Below are 15,642 nucleotides of genomic sequence, written 5' to 3'. Positions count from 1 at the left end.
GCCTGTGGTGGCTGCACCAGTGGTGGCGACCTCAGGGCCCAGAATCTCCCTGCCTCCTCGGAGGGAGTCTTCCTTTGTGCCCATCGATAGGACCCCCGTGAAACCCTCCGTGGGGAAGAAGAAGGGGGGGCAGGGCGTTGTCGTAGAGTCGGCCTCAACCTCAGAAGAGGAGCTGATCGAGGTCTTAAGCCACGGCCTAGGCGTGGAAGAAGGCCAGCCCGTCGGAATGGACCCCGACGCAGGTGACGACGACGACATCGTCGAGGATACCGACGGGGCCCCTGCTCGCCCGTCGGATTCCCCTCTGCCAGCGCCGCAAGACAACTCGGCGGCCATTTTGTTGGCCATACAGTCCTTATGCTCCGAGATAAGGACGAGGCTACCGTTACCGACGGAGGAACCTCTCCCGTCGGGGGATCCAGAACCGGGACCTTCTGGTGTTCCCCCTACCAAGAAAAGAAGGATCCATCCACCACCTCCTTTTCAACCGTCGCGCCCCTTCCAGCCCTCCTCCCCGTCCACCCGAGGGGATGATACGGGGACTGACACGGCAGCGACGGGTACGGACGACGAGGCATACGACGAGGATTTTCCGTCGTCGCCTGCCACCAGGGCCTCTCCGCCCGACGAGATCGGATCTTTCCACTCCATGATCTCCAGGGCTTCCGAGCTTTTCCAACTCTGCCCTGAGGAGAAGAAAAAGGAAGGCTTCCTTTATCAGCGGCGCGAGGCCAAGAGGAAGACGGTCCTCGCAGTGCCTCTGTTGGACGACATTTGGGATGAGGGCCTTTCCCTCCTCAAGAACCCTTCCACGACGCCAGCTAGAAGAGACCGGTACGAGAAAAAGTACCGGGTCCCGGACACGGCCCCCCTATGCCTCCGGGCGCAGCCTACCCCGGACTCCGTCGTCTCCGCGGCAGCCAGGAAGAAAGCGGGGGGGGGGGGTGCAGCCTCCACATCGACTTCCCCGCCGGACGGCGAGGGAAAGAAATTGGATACTATGGGGCGTAGAGTCATCTCGTCGGCAGCAACGACGATTAAAGCGGCCAACGCCTTGGCTATCGTGGCCCGCTACGACAGGGAGCTCTGGTACAAGATGGCTCCCCTGCTGGATTTTCTGCCGGACGACAAGAGGGCGGAGGCCCTTGAGATCCTGCAGGAAGGTGAGGTGGCCTCGGACCACGCCATCACCGTGGCGACGGACATCGCCGACACTGGGTTCCGCCAGCTGGGCAACGGCGTTTGCCTTCGACGTCGTGGATGGCTCAAAGCTACGGACTTCCGGCAGGACGTCCAGACCAGAGTCCTGGACATGCCCTTCGACGGGAACAACCTGTTTGGGAAGACAGTGGACGATTCCCTTCAGGCCATCAAGGCGGATACGGAGACGGCCCGGGCCCTTGGAGTCCTGCAACGACGGATGCCCTTTCGGAGCGGCGGAGGCAAGGGCACCTCCAAAGGTTCCGGCGGCGGTTTCGCTTCCTACCGTCAAGCGGCCCGCTCGTCGTCGCAAGAGGCCTACAGAGGACGAGGCAAGTCTAGCGGACCCCGCCGTCGTCGCCAAGGAGGTCAAGGCGGCAAGGCCGCGTCCAAGCAGGATTGAACCGGCCGTGGGGTCGGGCCCCCACCGAAGCACCCCGGTGGGAGGCCGGCTGGCGGGCTTCGTCAGCGTGTGGGAGTCCATCTCCACCGACCGTTGGGTGCTGGACGCCCTGGCCCGGGGCCACGCGCTCGAGTTTCAAAGAAGGTGCCCGCGCGTCCCCCCCGTGGCCAGGAAAGAACTTCACGTCCCTCAACTTCTCCTGGAGGTAAAGGCGATGCTCAGAAAGGGCGCCATCGAACTCGTCCCAAAGAGGCTTCGGGGCTCCGGAGTCTACTCGAGATACTTCCTCGTGAAGAAGAAGACGGGAGGATGGCGCCCCATCCTAGACCTGCGACGTCTGAACAAGTTCATCAAGGCGCAGAAGTTCCGGATGGTCACCCTCCAGCACGTCCTGGGTCAGCTGGAGGAAGGAGACTTCCTATCGTCGTTGGATTTGGAGGATGCCTACTTCCACATTCCCATCCTAAAGGGGCACCGCAAATTCCTCAGATTCGTGGTCCAAGGGCGTCATTACCAGTTCAAAGCCCTTCCCTTCGGACTACGGTCGGCACCCAGGGTATTCACCAAGTGCCTTGCACCGGTGGCGGCGCAGCTGCGCCGCGAGGGGATTCACGTCTACCCCTACCTGGACGACTGGCTCATCCGCGCCAAGACGAGGGAGCTCGCCGTGGTCCACACGGCAAGGACCGTCCAACTTCTCACGGACCTGGGATTCTCCGTGAACTACGCCAAATCCCACCTGGTGCCCGCGCAAGTCGCACTGTTTCTGGGAGCGAGGCTCGACACAGTGTCCCTTCTGGCCTCCCCGTCGGAGGAGAGGACCAGGACCATCTTGGGCAAGGTGCAACGGATGTTGGTGGCCGACGCGGCCAAAGTGAGGTCCATCAAGTCCCTCCTCGGGATGATGTCTTCCTGCATCTACCTCATTCCCATGTGCAGGCTCCGGATGCGCCCGTTGCAAGAATTCCTGGATGCGCGCTGGATCCAGACGACGGGCAGCTTCGAGGAAAGGATCAAGCTCGACGAGAGTTTCCGACGAGCGATACGGTGGTGGGGCACCCGCGCGCATCTGACGGCGGGCATGGACTTCCAGACCCTAGCCCACCAGGAGACTGTGACCACGGATGCCTCCCTGGAAGGGTGGGGAGCGCACACCGAAAATCTGCACGCAAGGGGACTCTGGCTCCCGACGGAGAAGTCCCTACATATCAACGTCCTGGAGCTCCGTGCAGTGTTTTGGGCCCTCAGGTCCTTCCTTCCGTCCCTGAAGGGCAAGGTGGTGAGGATCTTCACCGACAACACCACCACCATGTTTTACATCAGGAAACAGGGCGGAACCAGGTCCCCAGCGCTGTCCAAGGAGGCGCAGGACCTGTGGCATTGGGCCGTCGCCCAAGGGATTTTTCTGGTGCCGTTTCATCTGGCAGGGATAAAAAACACCATCGCCGACTCACTCAGCAGGGAGCTGCGCTCGTGCCACGAGTGGGAACTACGGCAGGATCTGGTGGATCGCCTCTTCCGACGGTGGGGCACACCCCAGATCGACCTGTTCGCGACGGCGACGAACACCAAGTGCCGGAGGTTCGCCAGCAGGTTTCCCCAGACGAGGAGCATGGGCGATGCTTTCTCGTTCCCCTGGGAGGGCCTGTTCCTCTACGCGTTCCCTCCCTTGCCTCTGCTAATCCGGCTCGTCAACCAGCTCAGAGGTCACGGTGCAGGATGATCCTCGTCGCACCTGCGTGGCCGAGGCAGATCTGGTTCCCGGACCTTCTGGACTTGTCAGCGTCCCCGCCGATCAAGCTGCCGGCGGACGCGGATCTACTCTCCAGGGAAGGAGGCGCCATCCTCCACCACGACCCGAAGTCGCTGAACTTGCAGGCCTGGCTCCTGCAGCGCTAGAGTTTGGAGGATACGACATACCGGCCGATTGCAGAGAGGTTCTTGCAAAGGCCAGGGCGTCCTCGACTCTTAAATGCTACGGACACAAATGGAAGAGGTTCTCTGTCTGGTGCCACGCACAGAAGATTAACCCTCTACGGATTACGGCTCCCCAAGTACTGCCGTACCTGCTGACGCTGGCCAAAGCTGGTCTGGCACACGCGTCCATCAAGATTCATCTTGCTGCGATCTCCCGATACACCAGAACCACGGGCCGGACGTCCTTGTGGTCTCATCGTCTGGTGAAAGAGTTCATGAAGGGACTGTTCAGATCGTTCCCGCCGGTGAAGGCTCCGGCCCCGGCGTGGGAGCTCAACGTGGTGCTGACCAAGCTCATGGGACCTCCGTTCGAGCCTCTGCACTCGGCCCCGTTGAAGTTTCTATCGTGGAAAACAGCTTTTCTTGTGGCCATCACCTCCGCACGACGAGTGGGAGAGATCCAGGCCCTTTCCTGCAAGGCCCCGTACTTGACTTTCCACGACACGAGGGTAGTGCTCAGGCGCACCCCTCCTTCATGCCCAAGGTACCGTCGGACTTCCATCTCAACGAACCCTTGGTGTTACCTGTGTTTTTCCCGTCGCCTTCGTCGCCGGCTGAGAGGACTTTGCACTCGCTGGATGTAGCTAGAGCGCTGAAGTTCTACGTGGACCGCACGAAGGGTTTTCGGAAGACGTCACAACTCTTTGTGAACTTTGGACCTGTCAATCAGGGGAAGGCTCTCTCGAAGGCTTCCATCTCCAGATGGCTCTCCGGCTGTATCATGTGCTGTCACCGGTTGGCAAACCGACCGCTGCCTGGCCGTCCGAGAGCCCATTCCACCAGAGCGATCGCAGCTACCACGGCGTTCCTATCTGGTGTGCCCCTGCTGGACATATGCAGGGCTGCTACGTGGAGGTCGACGCACACCTTCACGAAATTCTACTGCGTCGACCGGGATTCCAGGGAGGAGTCCAGGGTCGGCCAAGCAGTGCTGCGCAACCTGTTCGCCTGAGGTGAGCCTGGTGAGGAGGTAAGATGCTTGATGTTGAGTTGATGTGATGCTTAATGTTGAGCCTTTGCCACCTCCCGTGGTTGTGCATGTGTGTACTGCTATGTATTCTTTATTCATGAGCATGTGAATCCATGCCAGACCCCATGCTGGAGAAGGAACAAGTTACTTACCTGTAACTGTTGTTCTCCAGCATGGGTCTGGCATGGATTCACATGCGAACCCTCCCGCCTACCCCTCTGCGGCTCTTCACTTGGTCATACTGCCACTTCACGTGCTTCCAAATCTGAAGATGGCTGCCAGAGGCGGTGCTTAGGTAGAGGGCAGTCATTGGCTGTGGTCAGTATGACGCAGAGACCAGTGATTGGTTATTACTACGAAAGACAGATCAGAAACGAAACTGATACTGGTTTTTTCTTTACCGAGGATTCCCAGCCTGACGACGGGGAATATTCATGAGCATGTGAATCCATGCCAGACCCATGCTGGAGAACAACTGTTACAGGTAAGTAACTTGTTCCTTACTATCCATAAAGACAAACTGGTTTTACGCACACACCCTAGGTTCTCACCTAAATTTATATCAAAATTCCATGTAAACCAGTCCATCGAGCTTCCGGCTTTCTTCCAGAACCGGCAAAGCTCGGCTGAGGTGAAACTACACACCCTAGATGTGCGTAGGGCGGTCCTCTACTATGTAAATAAAACAAGACCGCTAAGGAAAACAGATCAACTGTTTGTCTCCGTAGCTACAGGCAGAGAGGGGGATCGCGTCTCTAAAGGTGCCATCTCGAAGTGGTTTATTAACTGTATCCAGCTGTGTTACTCACTCTCTGAAAAGACTCTGCCTTTTACGCCAAGGGCCCACTCTACTAGAGGCATTGGGGCCACTCTGGCTTTCATTGCAAATGTTCCTCTTGACACCATTTGCAAAGCAGCTACTTGGAGCTCTATTCACACTTTTACTTAGCATTACTGCATTGACACCCATTCCAAGGCAGATACACAAGTGGGACAAACGGTTCTAAGACACTTATTTGCTCATGACCCTTCTCACATCCCACCTCCTTCTTCTGGTACTGCTCGCTAATCTATGCACAGCATGTGATCTAAGCAGATTCCACAAGCCTCAGAAGGGATACATTACTCACCGTAATCGTATTTCTGATGCTTGTATCTGCTTAGATTCACATGCGACCCACCCTTCCTCCCCTCCGAGAGAAGGCGCATGATTGCTTGTAGTCTTACCTTTCTGTCTATCTGCTTGGATTATCTGTACTCACGCTACTCTTCATGCTACCTCATGTCAGAAAAAATACAATCTGAGGATCCTAGACGCGTGAGGGATCTTGGGTACAGTGGACGTCACACTAGGGATAGTATTACTGGCACGCCCTGTGTCGACGCCCAATTTCAAAAAACAAACTGTAATACTCCGCAGCTTCCACTAGATGTCGGCCTATGCACAGCATGTGAATCTAAGCAGATACAAGCATCAGAAATACGATTACGGTGAGTAATGTATCTATATATATATATATATATATATATATATATATATATATATATATATATATATATATATATATATATATATATATATATATATATATATATATATTCGAAAAAAACTGAACTGAAGCAACGGGCGCGGCTCGAGCTATTTATACCATCGGTGACGTCGACAGAGTACGGAGTAAGTCGAGGGACAATCGACGTCGAGCGCAGAGCCCTCTGATGAGAATTTTCTTTTTCTCTGAAGCAGCGAAGTTGGAGATAACGATTTATCACAAGATGAGGAATACTTGGGAGGAACATCCAGTCGAAGAACAAGTTACTTACCAACTGTAACGTTCTTTCGACTGGATGTTCCTCCCACGTACTCCTCATCGACCCTCCCATCCTACCCCACAGTACAGTTTACATTTTCTTACACTTTCCTCTCACGAAGAATGTATCGGTCATGGGACACGCCTGGGTGTTCCTCATATATATATATATATATATATATATATATATATATATATATATATATATATATATATATATATATATATATATATATATATATATATATTCGAAAAAAACAGAACTGAAGCAACAGGCGCGGCTCGAGCTATTTATACTATCGGTGACGTCGACAGAGTACGGAGTAAGTCGAGGGACAATCGACGCCACGATGTCGAGCGCAGCTCCCTCTGACGAGAATTTTTTTTCTCCGAAGCAGCGAATACGTGGGAGGAACATCCAGTCGAAAGAATGTTACAGTTGGTAAGTAACTTGTTCTTCTCTAACACAAAAGCTAACAAACCACGGACTGGACCTGTTGAAGCCCATTCAACAAGCGCCACAGCGACGATGGTGGTCAGGGGTGTCACTCAAAGATGTTTGTCGAGCAGCCACATGGGCCGTGCCGCACACCTTTACTAAGCTTTACTGCCTCCAGGTACAACACTCTTCTGATGCAAGAACAGGGAAGGCAGTCCTGAAGCATCTATTCCAATAAAGTAGGCTTTTCACTGTTATCCTACCGCCGTCTAAGTTCATACTGCTTTGAATTCTGTCCATAGCATGTGAATCTATGAAAGATCCAATGCTGGAGAAGGAGTATGCTCTTACATGCAACTCCATTTTTACAGCATATAGATTCACATGCACCCTCGGCCCATCCCCTAAGGTAAAAATCCACTCCCAGAGGCATCTATATCCAGCATGTACCTGGTAGAATCTGAAAGGAGACTGCAGGGTAGGAGCTACAAACTCGACATCCCATTGATGGGGACAGAAAGCATCCAAAAGGAGGGCAATGGGATACAAATTAAACACCTTAAGCTTTCTTTATTTACTATGGTAAAAAGTTAACCAAGGATTCCCAGTCTAATGGGGAAGTTCATAGCATGTGACTCTATCAAAGATATCAATGCTGGAGAAATGGAGTTACAGGTAAGAAACGTACCCCTTCTGATGCCGCTGAAGCTGGAAGGGAAGATATCAAAAGATGTGGGAGGAACATCCAGTCGAAAGAACGTTACCGGGGGTAGGTAACTTGTTCTTATGTTTCACATCTTGTGCGTGGCAAAAGTGAAACCTCATGGTTGAGCCCTGCCAATGCGTACACAAGTCTTGGGACAAGATAAATTCTTCGGGGTGGTGCCCACAGCAGATCCACATCTTTCTGCCTTGGATGGGTGCCGTTTAGAAGGTCAGACTGTTCAAACCAAGCCTACGACATCCAAGAACCCTTTACCTGTCCCTGGTTGCACACTGGGTCTTCCCATCTCAGAGTATGATGTGCCTCCATCTTTGATAACACTGGATCCTTTAATTTCTACAGAAGTATCGTTAATCCGCAGCGACTCGGAACACTTTTCTAAATGATCGTGGACTTCCAGCCTTCAGCGGACTCGTCTACCTCTAGCTACAGAAAACAGCTTTCTTTCCTTGCCATTCTCTGTTGTTCAAGCTGCCTGGGACGCGACTCAGATGCCCTCACTGGGACGGGCCTGGGACGTGACTCTTGTCAGGAATACATGGGTACCTCCCAGAGACAGCTTTGGGAGGGCCCCAGTTTATGCCCCTTCGATCTGTTCCTGCATGACTGAAATGATTACCACCTTTTCTTGCCCCATACCTGCATTGCGAAATGTTTTCCAGGTTCCTCTGTCCCATAGGACTATATCACCCAGGATGCCTTGCGACAGTGGAGGAGCAAACGAGCAACCCAACTGGGATTTAAACTGCAAGCAACCACGGAATGTCAGAGCAATCCGCACATCAGAACTGAGATTCCAAAGCTCACGTGAGGACAGTGACATTTCCACGCCTTTACAAGTACTGCCTATCAAGCCAGAGCCCCAGAAGCTTGGCGGAACATGAACTGCAGCAACATCATATATCTGACTGGCAAAGCAGATACTCAGTTTGACCCTAATGCAAACTGGGAGTTTGAGCAGACCACCCTTACCAAATGACGACGGACCGGCATGCGAAGAATGTGGTGGGGCTTAACTCCATGCCCCGGTTCCTTACCTGTAGCACCTCTTGGGGGGAGGGGGGAAAGGGGGGAGAAAGCCAGCAGTTGGCTCAGGGAAGTACATGAGGTACAGATGCCGGGAGGAGGTTGAATTTATTTTTACGTCTTTTTATTACCTTTTATTCACAGACAATCGTACATTTACCAATTCTTCCATTATTGCCAATTCAACATACTTATATGTGTAGTAGTTACATGTCCTCAAACAACTTTAACAAAACAATATGTCACTCCTTTGTTCGGGACAGAACCTTTCCTCCATACTGCATGGGCGTCCCTTCCAAGGGACAGGTGACAGAACCCTTTTCACCAGAAAAACCTTCTTCCCCTTTGAATTTAAAGGTGCGTTTGGGTGCTGCCCTGGGAGCATGCTCAGCTCTGACCCCGCCCTCCGGCGCCACACCTCAGTCCCCTTTTCCGCTTCGTCCGGAATGGGCCGAATTCACCAGCGCTCCTGGGTTTGGCTTCGGCCATGTAATTCCACGCGTGGATACTTCTTCTCTTTTGTCTTTTTATCACAGGTTCTCGGTCCTCTGGTGTCATGCTCCTCCCTGGCGCATGTCGACTTCTACAGGGTTCAGCAGTTGTCCCTCCTACAACGGACTCTTTCCAACTTCAGACCTCCACGCCTGGCAAGCTTGTACCGTATGCAACACGCTTTCCTCGAGGTCTCTGAAGAACAGACTAGCCAGGTGGAGGGAGCTCTTCCAGAGATCGCCTCTAGAGGACCCGAAGGACTTTGTCAATTATCGATCCAAGCCCTAGGTAGGACCACTCTTTTCCAGCGCACCCCGCAAGGGTGACATCTTTCCAGGGACTCGCCCGCGCGGGAGGAACCGCTCAGGTCTCATACTACCACGAGCACCGAGGCTAAATCAGCTACCGGCCGGCAGGCTAGTGGATCCTCCCGGTGACAGTGCTGAGGGACCGGAATGTTCTTTTACCAGGTCTTCACCCAGGGGCCACGCACTAGTACTGGAAACATGTCAGAGGGGACGCCTATACGCAGTTCTACCAGCAGATCCGCCGAGGGCCAAATGCCTACCAGGTCTCGGTCTGAGGAACAGGGTAGGCCTCATGATCCACACTCTAGAGTGCTGAACGGGGCTGGGCCCAGTGAGCCAAGCAGCATGACTCAGAGACTTGGAAGGCAGCTCGACAAAATGGCTGCCGTGCCAGAAATGTCTGACATCTGCCCGATACTGCACTAAGGCAGGGGGCAGGTGGAGGAACGTGTGTCAAGGTGGGACTGGTGTCAACCAGGTATGTGGCCTACAGCCTACCCTTCATTTGCGCAGAGCAGGCACTGCTGCATCCATATGGGTAGGAACGCAAAGGCTCCAGCAGCTGCCCTCTATCCCGTCAATATCGCCTACCACCCTTCCGGCCTGTGAGGACACATTTTTTTGCTAGGCAAGGAGAATATCTTGGAGGCGTACAGGAAGAAGCTGTATTCCAACGCGTCCCTTCATCTTCGTCAAGCCAATGCTTATGCCATGCTGGCAGCTGTTAACCAGAGGGTCTGATGGGGGAAATTGTTGATTTCCTCCCAGAGCTTCCGGCGCGCAGCCAATCGCGGTTCAAGGCGGGACTGGCTGAGGCCAAGATGGTGGCACAAGACATCATGGAATCCACTGTGGCCCTCATTGTAAGGGCTTTTTCCAGTCCCCCTCCTACGCAACAGCCTCAGAGGGAAAGAAGGCAAGGCGCGCCCCTCCGGGTCCACGTGTCTGAAGAGGGGGGCAGGCTTGCCCTCCATGCACACTTCTGGCACAAGAATTTTGCGGAACCCTGGATCCTCTATGTAGTATCCACAGGGTACCGCCTACCCATCCCAGCCGCTCCTCCCTCTTCCCCTCCACTCCCACAGATTGGGACAGCAACTCTTTTGGCGGAGATCCAGTCGCTCGTAGAGAGGCAGGCAGTGGAGGAAGTCCCAGCCTCCCAGTGAGGCTTGTGCTTCTACTCCAGGATTTTTGCCATTCAGAACAAGAACCAGGCGGTCCTGAAAGTTGTGCTGGACCTTTCCACCCTTAACCTCTCGCTACCTCTACAAAAATTCAAGTTGGTTATGCCAGCCTTAATAGCGGACACATTCTGCAAAGGACACTAGATATGCTCCCTGGACCTGAAGGATGCATACTTGCACATCCCGATTTGGCAGCCTCATCGTGCTTTTCTACGATTCAGGATCATGGGCTGCCATTGCCAATACAAGGTGCTTCCCTTTTGCCTCAACTAAGCCGCAGGGTATTTACCAGGCGGATGAATACAGTGGTGGCCACCACATCTATCCGTACCTCAATGACTGGCTCGTCAGGGCTTCAACTCCGGAAGAGGTGCACCACACTTCCCACGCTCTTATGAATACACTGCACAATCTGGGCTTTTTGCTCAATCTCAAGAAGTCGCAGCTGCAGCCCACGCAGAATCTGAACTTCTTGGGGCTCATCTGGGACACATACTCAGTTTTTCCTTCGGTGGACAAGATCACAGCCATCAAGAGGGCCACTGCACACTTCCTCAGCAGAGAAGTCACATGCGCATGCTGGTACCAATAGCTACTGGGTCTCAGGGCAGTGGTCCTACTGGCTGTCCCCCACACAAGACTCAGGTTGAGGAGGATACAGCTGCGCTTAGCAGCTTCCTGGAACCAGGAGCGGGGTTCTCGGGTGGAGATGATTAACGTTCCTCCTTCTCTTCACCCGGGCCTCACATGGTGGTCCAATGACTGCAACCTGCGGCCGGGCAAACCTTTCTGGCTGCCTACCCCGCAGGTCTCTTTCTCTCTTTCTCTTTCTCTTTCTTTCCCTATTTCTCTCTTTCTCTTTCTTTCCCTATTTCTCTCTCTCTCTCTCTCTCTCTCTCTCTCTCTCTCTCTCTCTCTCTCTCTCTCTCTCTCTCTCTCTCTCTCTCTCTCTCTCTCTCTCTCTCTCTCTCTCTCTCTCTCTCTCTCTCTCTCTCTCTCTCTCTCTCTCTCTCTCTCTCTCTCTCTCTCTCTCTCTCTCTCTCTCTCTCTCTCTCTCTCTCTCTCTCTCTCTCTCTCTCTCTCTCTCTCTCTCTCTCTCTCTCTTCCCCACCCCCCCAAGAGATCTCCAGCAGATGGGGACACATCCAGGTGGATGTCTTTACCACCCGGGGCAACAGGAAGTGCAAACAGTTTGCCTCCTGGCTGGAACCTGGGCCCCAGCTTCCTGGGCAATGCATTTCAGATTCTGTGGAACGGCATGACAGCATATGCCTTCCTGTCCACACTGCTGATGCACGGGGTGATAGTCAAGATCAAGGAGTCTCGTCACATCAGCGTCATTCTAATAGCTCCATGGTGGCCAGCCATGCTATAGTTCTCAGAGCTGCTCACCCTTTCAAAGAGACCACCCATTCGCATTCTGACGGTCCCAGCAAATCTTCTGGCGCAGCAGGCAGGCAGCGTCGTCCACCCCGTGCCTCCAGAAACTGGCCCTCACAGCGTGGGTTCCGAGCACCTCATGCTAGGGCACCTCATGCTTTCCCAGGCTAATCTAGAAATCATACAGGGGGGCTAGTAGCAAAGCTACCAGAACCCAGTATAAGAAATGGACCAGGTTCTGCCACTGGGCAGACTCTTACTTGCATGTACGTTGGACGACGTGCTCTCCTTCTTGGCGCACCTTGCCCACTCGGGCGTGCAGGTAGACACTTGCCGCACGTACTTTGGAGCCATTGGTGCCTACAGAAGCTCAAAGGAAAAGGTGTTCTCTTCCAACCCGATTGTCAAGAAGTATTTGGCGGGACTCGCCAAACCGTACCTGCCCATCAAGAGGCCATACCCTGTTTTGTGGGCCCTGGCGCGCAAACCATTTGAGTCAATGGCGTCCGCGGACATCAGGCTGGTCACCGTTACGATGGCCTTGCTAGTCTGCCTCACCTCACCTCGGCTCGCAGAGTCAGCGAAATCCAGGCGCTGGTCTCCTCGGAGCACTATAGTACGTTTCACAGGGATAATGTAGTCCTGCAGACACTCCCATAATTCCTACCCAAGGTGCCTTCTGCATTCTATCTGAACGAGGAAATAGTGCTGCCTACGTTTTTTTGCTGAGCCCAACGCGAGGCACATAGAGTTCTGCACTGACTTGATGTCAGGCGTGCCCTGAAATTCTATTTGAATAGGACCAAGGGCTTACGCAAGCTGGACGCACTGTTTGTCACCTTCGGATCAAGACCTGGGTATCGGGCCTCCAAGTCCCCATAATCCCAGTGGATGTCTCGGCCATCAAAGAACCTGACAAGGGACAGCATAAGCAACTGCCGGGCAACATGCACGCCCACGTGGTCAGAGCTAAGGCAACGGCCATCGCATTCCAGCGGCAAGTCCCCTGGTAAGTCGCAAGCAGGGTAGCCACATGGGCCACCCCTTCGGCTTTCTGCAAGCACTACTGTTTGGACGCCGGCTCTAGATCAGACCCAGCATTCGGACAGACTGTTCAAACTTATTTGCTTAAGGAGGGTCTCCTCTCCACCCTGGGGCTACACTCAGTTGTAATCGCCCATGCAGTATGGAGGAAAGGGGACAGGACGTAAGAGTAATTATAAGTTACTCACCGTAGTGACTAATTTACTCTTGGTCCTTAGTCCCCTTTCCTCCATACATCCCACCATCCTCCCCCCTAATAAAACTGGTGTCATTAGGCAATGTTGATCTATTGTCGACGCGTCTATGGGGACTGAGGTGTGGCGCCCGAGGGCGCAGTCAGGGCAGCGCATGCTCCCAGAGCCGCACCACTGCATGCCTCTAAATTTAAAGGGGAAGAAAGTTTTTTCTGGTGAAAAAGGTTCCGTCTCCCATCCCTAGGAAGGGATGCCCAGGCATTATGGAGGAAAGCGGAGTCCCTACGGTGAGTAACTTATAATTTCTGATTTAAGGAGTGGTCTCTACAAAAACACCTGCAATCTAACAATCATCCTGATACATTTCAGTTTTTATTTTTGCTTGAAGACTTGTAACAAACATTATCTCAACAAGCAATTGGGTTCAGGATTGAGGAACCTGTACAGGGAAGCTAAAGCCATGAGTCATTGGCTACTGATGCTTGTTAATCTGCTTAGTCACATGCTGTGCCTATGGTCCAACATCCAGTGGTAACCGCAGAGTATTGCATCTTGTCTTTCGGGGACCGAAAGTGGACGTCTGTATATAGGTGTGTCTGTAACACTATCCCTATCGTGACGTGTGTAGTACCCAAAATCCCTCATGCGCCGAGGTCCCTCAGATTGTTTTATTCCTCCAAGATAACTGGTCGCCCTACAGCAGAGCTCTTACTAGAGACATTGTTTATCTTTACCGAATTGTCGGTTTATTCCCGGTTAAGTCACTTCGCCCAACAAGAACATCTTCGACGAAGACTACGGGGGAATCGTCTACGGCTGTGGATTTCGGCACCTAAGATCCGGCGGCCGGATTTTCCACTTGGTCGGGCCCTCTGGCCGACCTATACAGTAGGGAGAGTGGGGACGGGGTGGCCATATTGTTTAGTATGTCTTTCCTCCTTTCCCCTCTTTTCCCTGTTGGTCTGGTCATCCTTCCCTTTTGCTATGGAAAGGGCTCCTTTTAGATTCTGCCCTAAGTGTAGGGTCAGATTGGAAGGACGAACACAGGACGTGTAACGCCTGTCTCCCCCTTAGAGCACGACGAGAAGCGGTGCGCATTGTGCAAACTCCTTTGGTCTAAGACCCTTAAGGAGCGCTGTGTAAAGCGGTTGGCCGCGTACGGTATGTCACGCATGGAGCCCCCTTCCCCCACCGCCACGCCAGCTGAAAGTGACTGGGGTACTTTGGATGACCAAACGTCCATTGCGGATGTTATAGACCTTGAGGCGGACGCTTTTAGGTCCGCCACGCCCGTCCCTGACTTTTCCAGGCTCGACTCTGGTCTTGCAACAGGGATACACCCAGCGACAGGGGTGTACAAGCGCATCGCACTAGCACACAACCCATATGCCAATTTAGACGCTTTCGTCGAAAAAGGCGAAAGCGCCAACGGGGCCGCCGAAAACTTTGCCGGTTCCCTCGGATCGTTCAGATCCAAAGCTTTCCCCGCATCCACAGCAGCGTTTTGCGACTGGGCAATCTAAACAAATTAAGGGCGCTACTCCGAAACCTACACGCGTCGAAGTGCGGGAGCCCGACTCTTCGACGTTTTCCAAGGCCTCAGTAGGCCCGAAAACTACGGCTAGGCCTCTACTCGGAAAACCGACCGCTAGGCCCTGTAGTGCCGCAGACGGTATTACAACTGCCGACAAATCTGAGCCTTTGTCTCACAACGATTTGGCGACTATCGAAAGTAGCATCGGAAGAATCACAGCGGCGATGGGCCTTACTCCGGTTCCACCTAAGGTTATGGGCCAAGCAGCGGAAAATATTTCGGCGGATTGGGTTCCCGATTCCGATGAGGCTTACGAAGATAGTCGAGAGCCTCTTTTCGACACCCTGAGAGGTTCCTTTCGACGCCGCAGTGCGGAGAACGTCGTTTCTCCTCACGTAGGCCCGTTTGGGTCCTCTAAATTGATATATGGATCGGCTGGAGCAGATTATCAGTTCTTCTCATCCTCTTCCGAAAAGGGCTCGGGTAGACCCTAATCTCCAAATTCAAGAAGATCAGTCTCATGTTTTCAAACAGGAAGACGTGGTCCAGATGGACACATATAGAGACATCTATAATGAAGAAGAAGCTTCTTTTCTCAAACTATGAGGAAGATCAACAGGATACTACGGACAACTGGGAGGAAACCCAGCAGGAAGGTCAAGACCCATGGACACAGCAAGATCAGGACACTGATGTTTTGTGCCTAGACTCTCCTCCGTCCACCCCGGCTCGCCAGGCCTCTCCTGTAGATGACCAAATGGCATTCAACTCCATGTTCGAGAAAGCAGCTGAATACTTCAAAATTGCCACTAAAGAGGCGGTACCTGAGCAGAATTTTGTGGAGGATATTATTAAAGAAAAGCCTCCAGCGAGTCAATCCATCCCCCTCCTTAACTCTGTTAAGAGACGGGTAGCTCCCTCATTGGTCTCACCTGCTCAGACACAGGCAGTGAACCCGA

General features: G+C 53.2%; 1 protein-coding gene across 1 annotated transcript in view; it reads left to right on the top strand.

Moving 5' to 3' along the window:
* IPO4 (importin 4) overlaps positions 1 to 15,642 on the top strand; it is a 3,008,003-nt gene that overhangs the window by 576,471 nt on the left and 2,415,890 nt on the right. The window lies entirely within an intron of this gene.

This window comes from Ambystoma mexicanum, chromosome 13 (assembly GCF_040938575.1).
Source record: "Ambystoma mexicanum isolate Mex_15411 chromosome 13, UKY_AmexF1_1, whole genome shotgun sequence".
Lineage (NCBI taxonomy): Eukaryota > Metazoa > Chordata > Amphibia > Caudata > Ambystomatidae > Ambystoma > Ambystoma mexicanum.
Note: the sequence above shows the minus strand (reverse complement) of the source record. Positions and strands in the feature narration are given on the sequence as shown.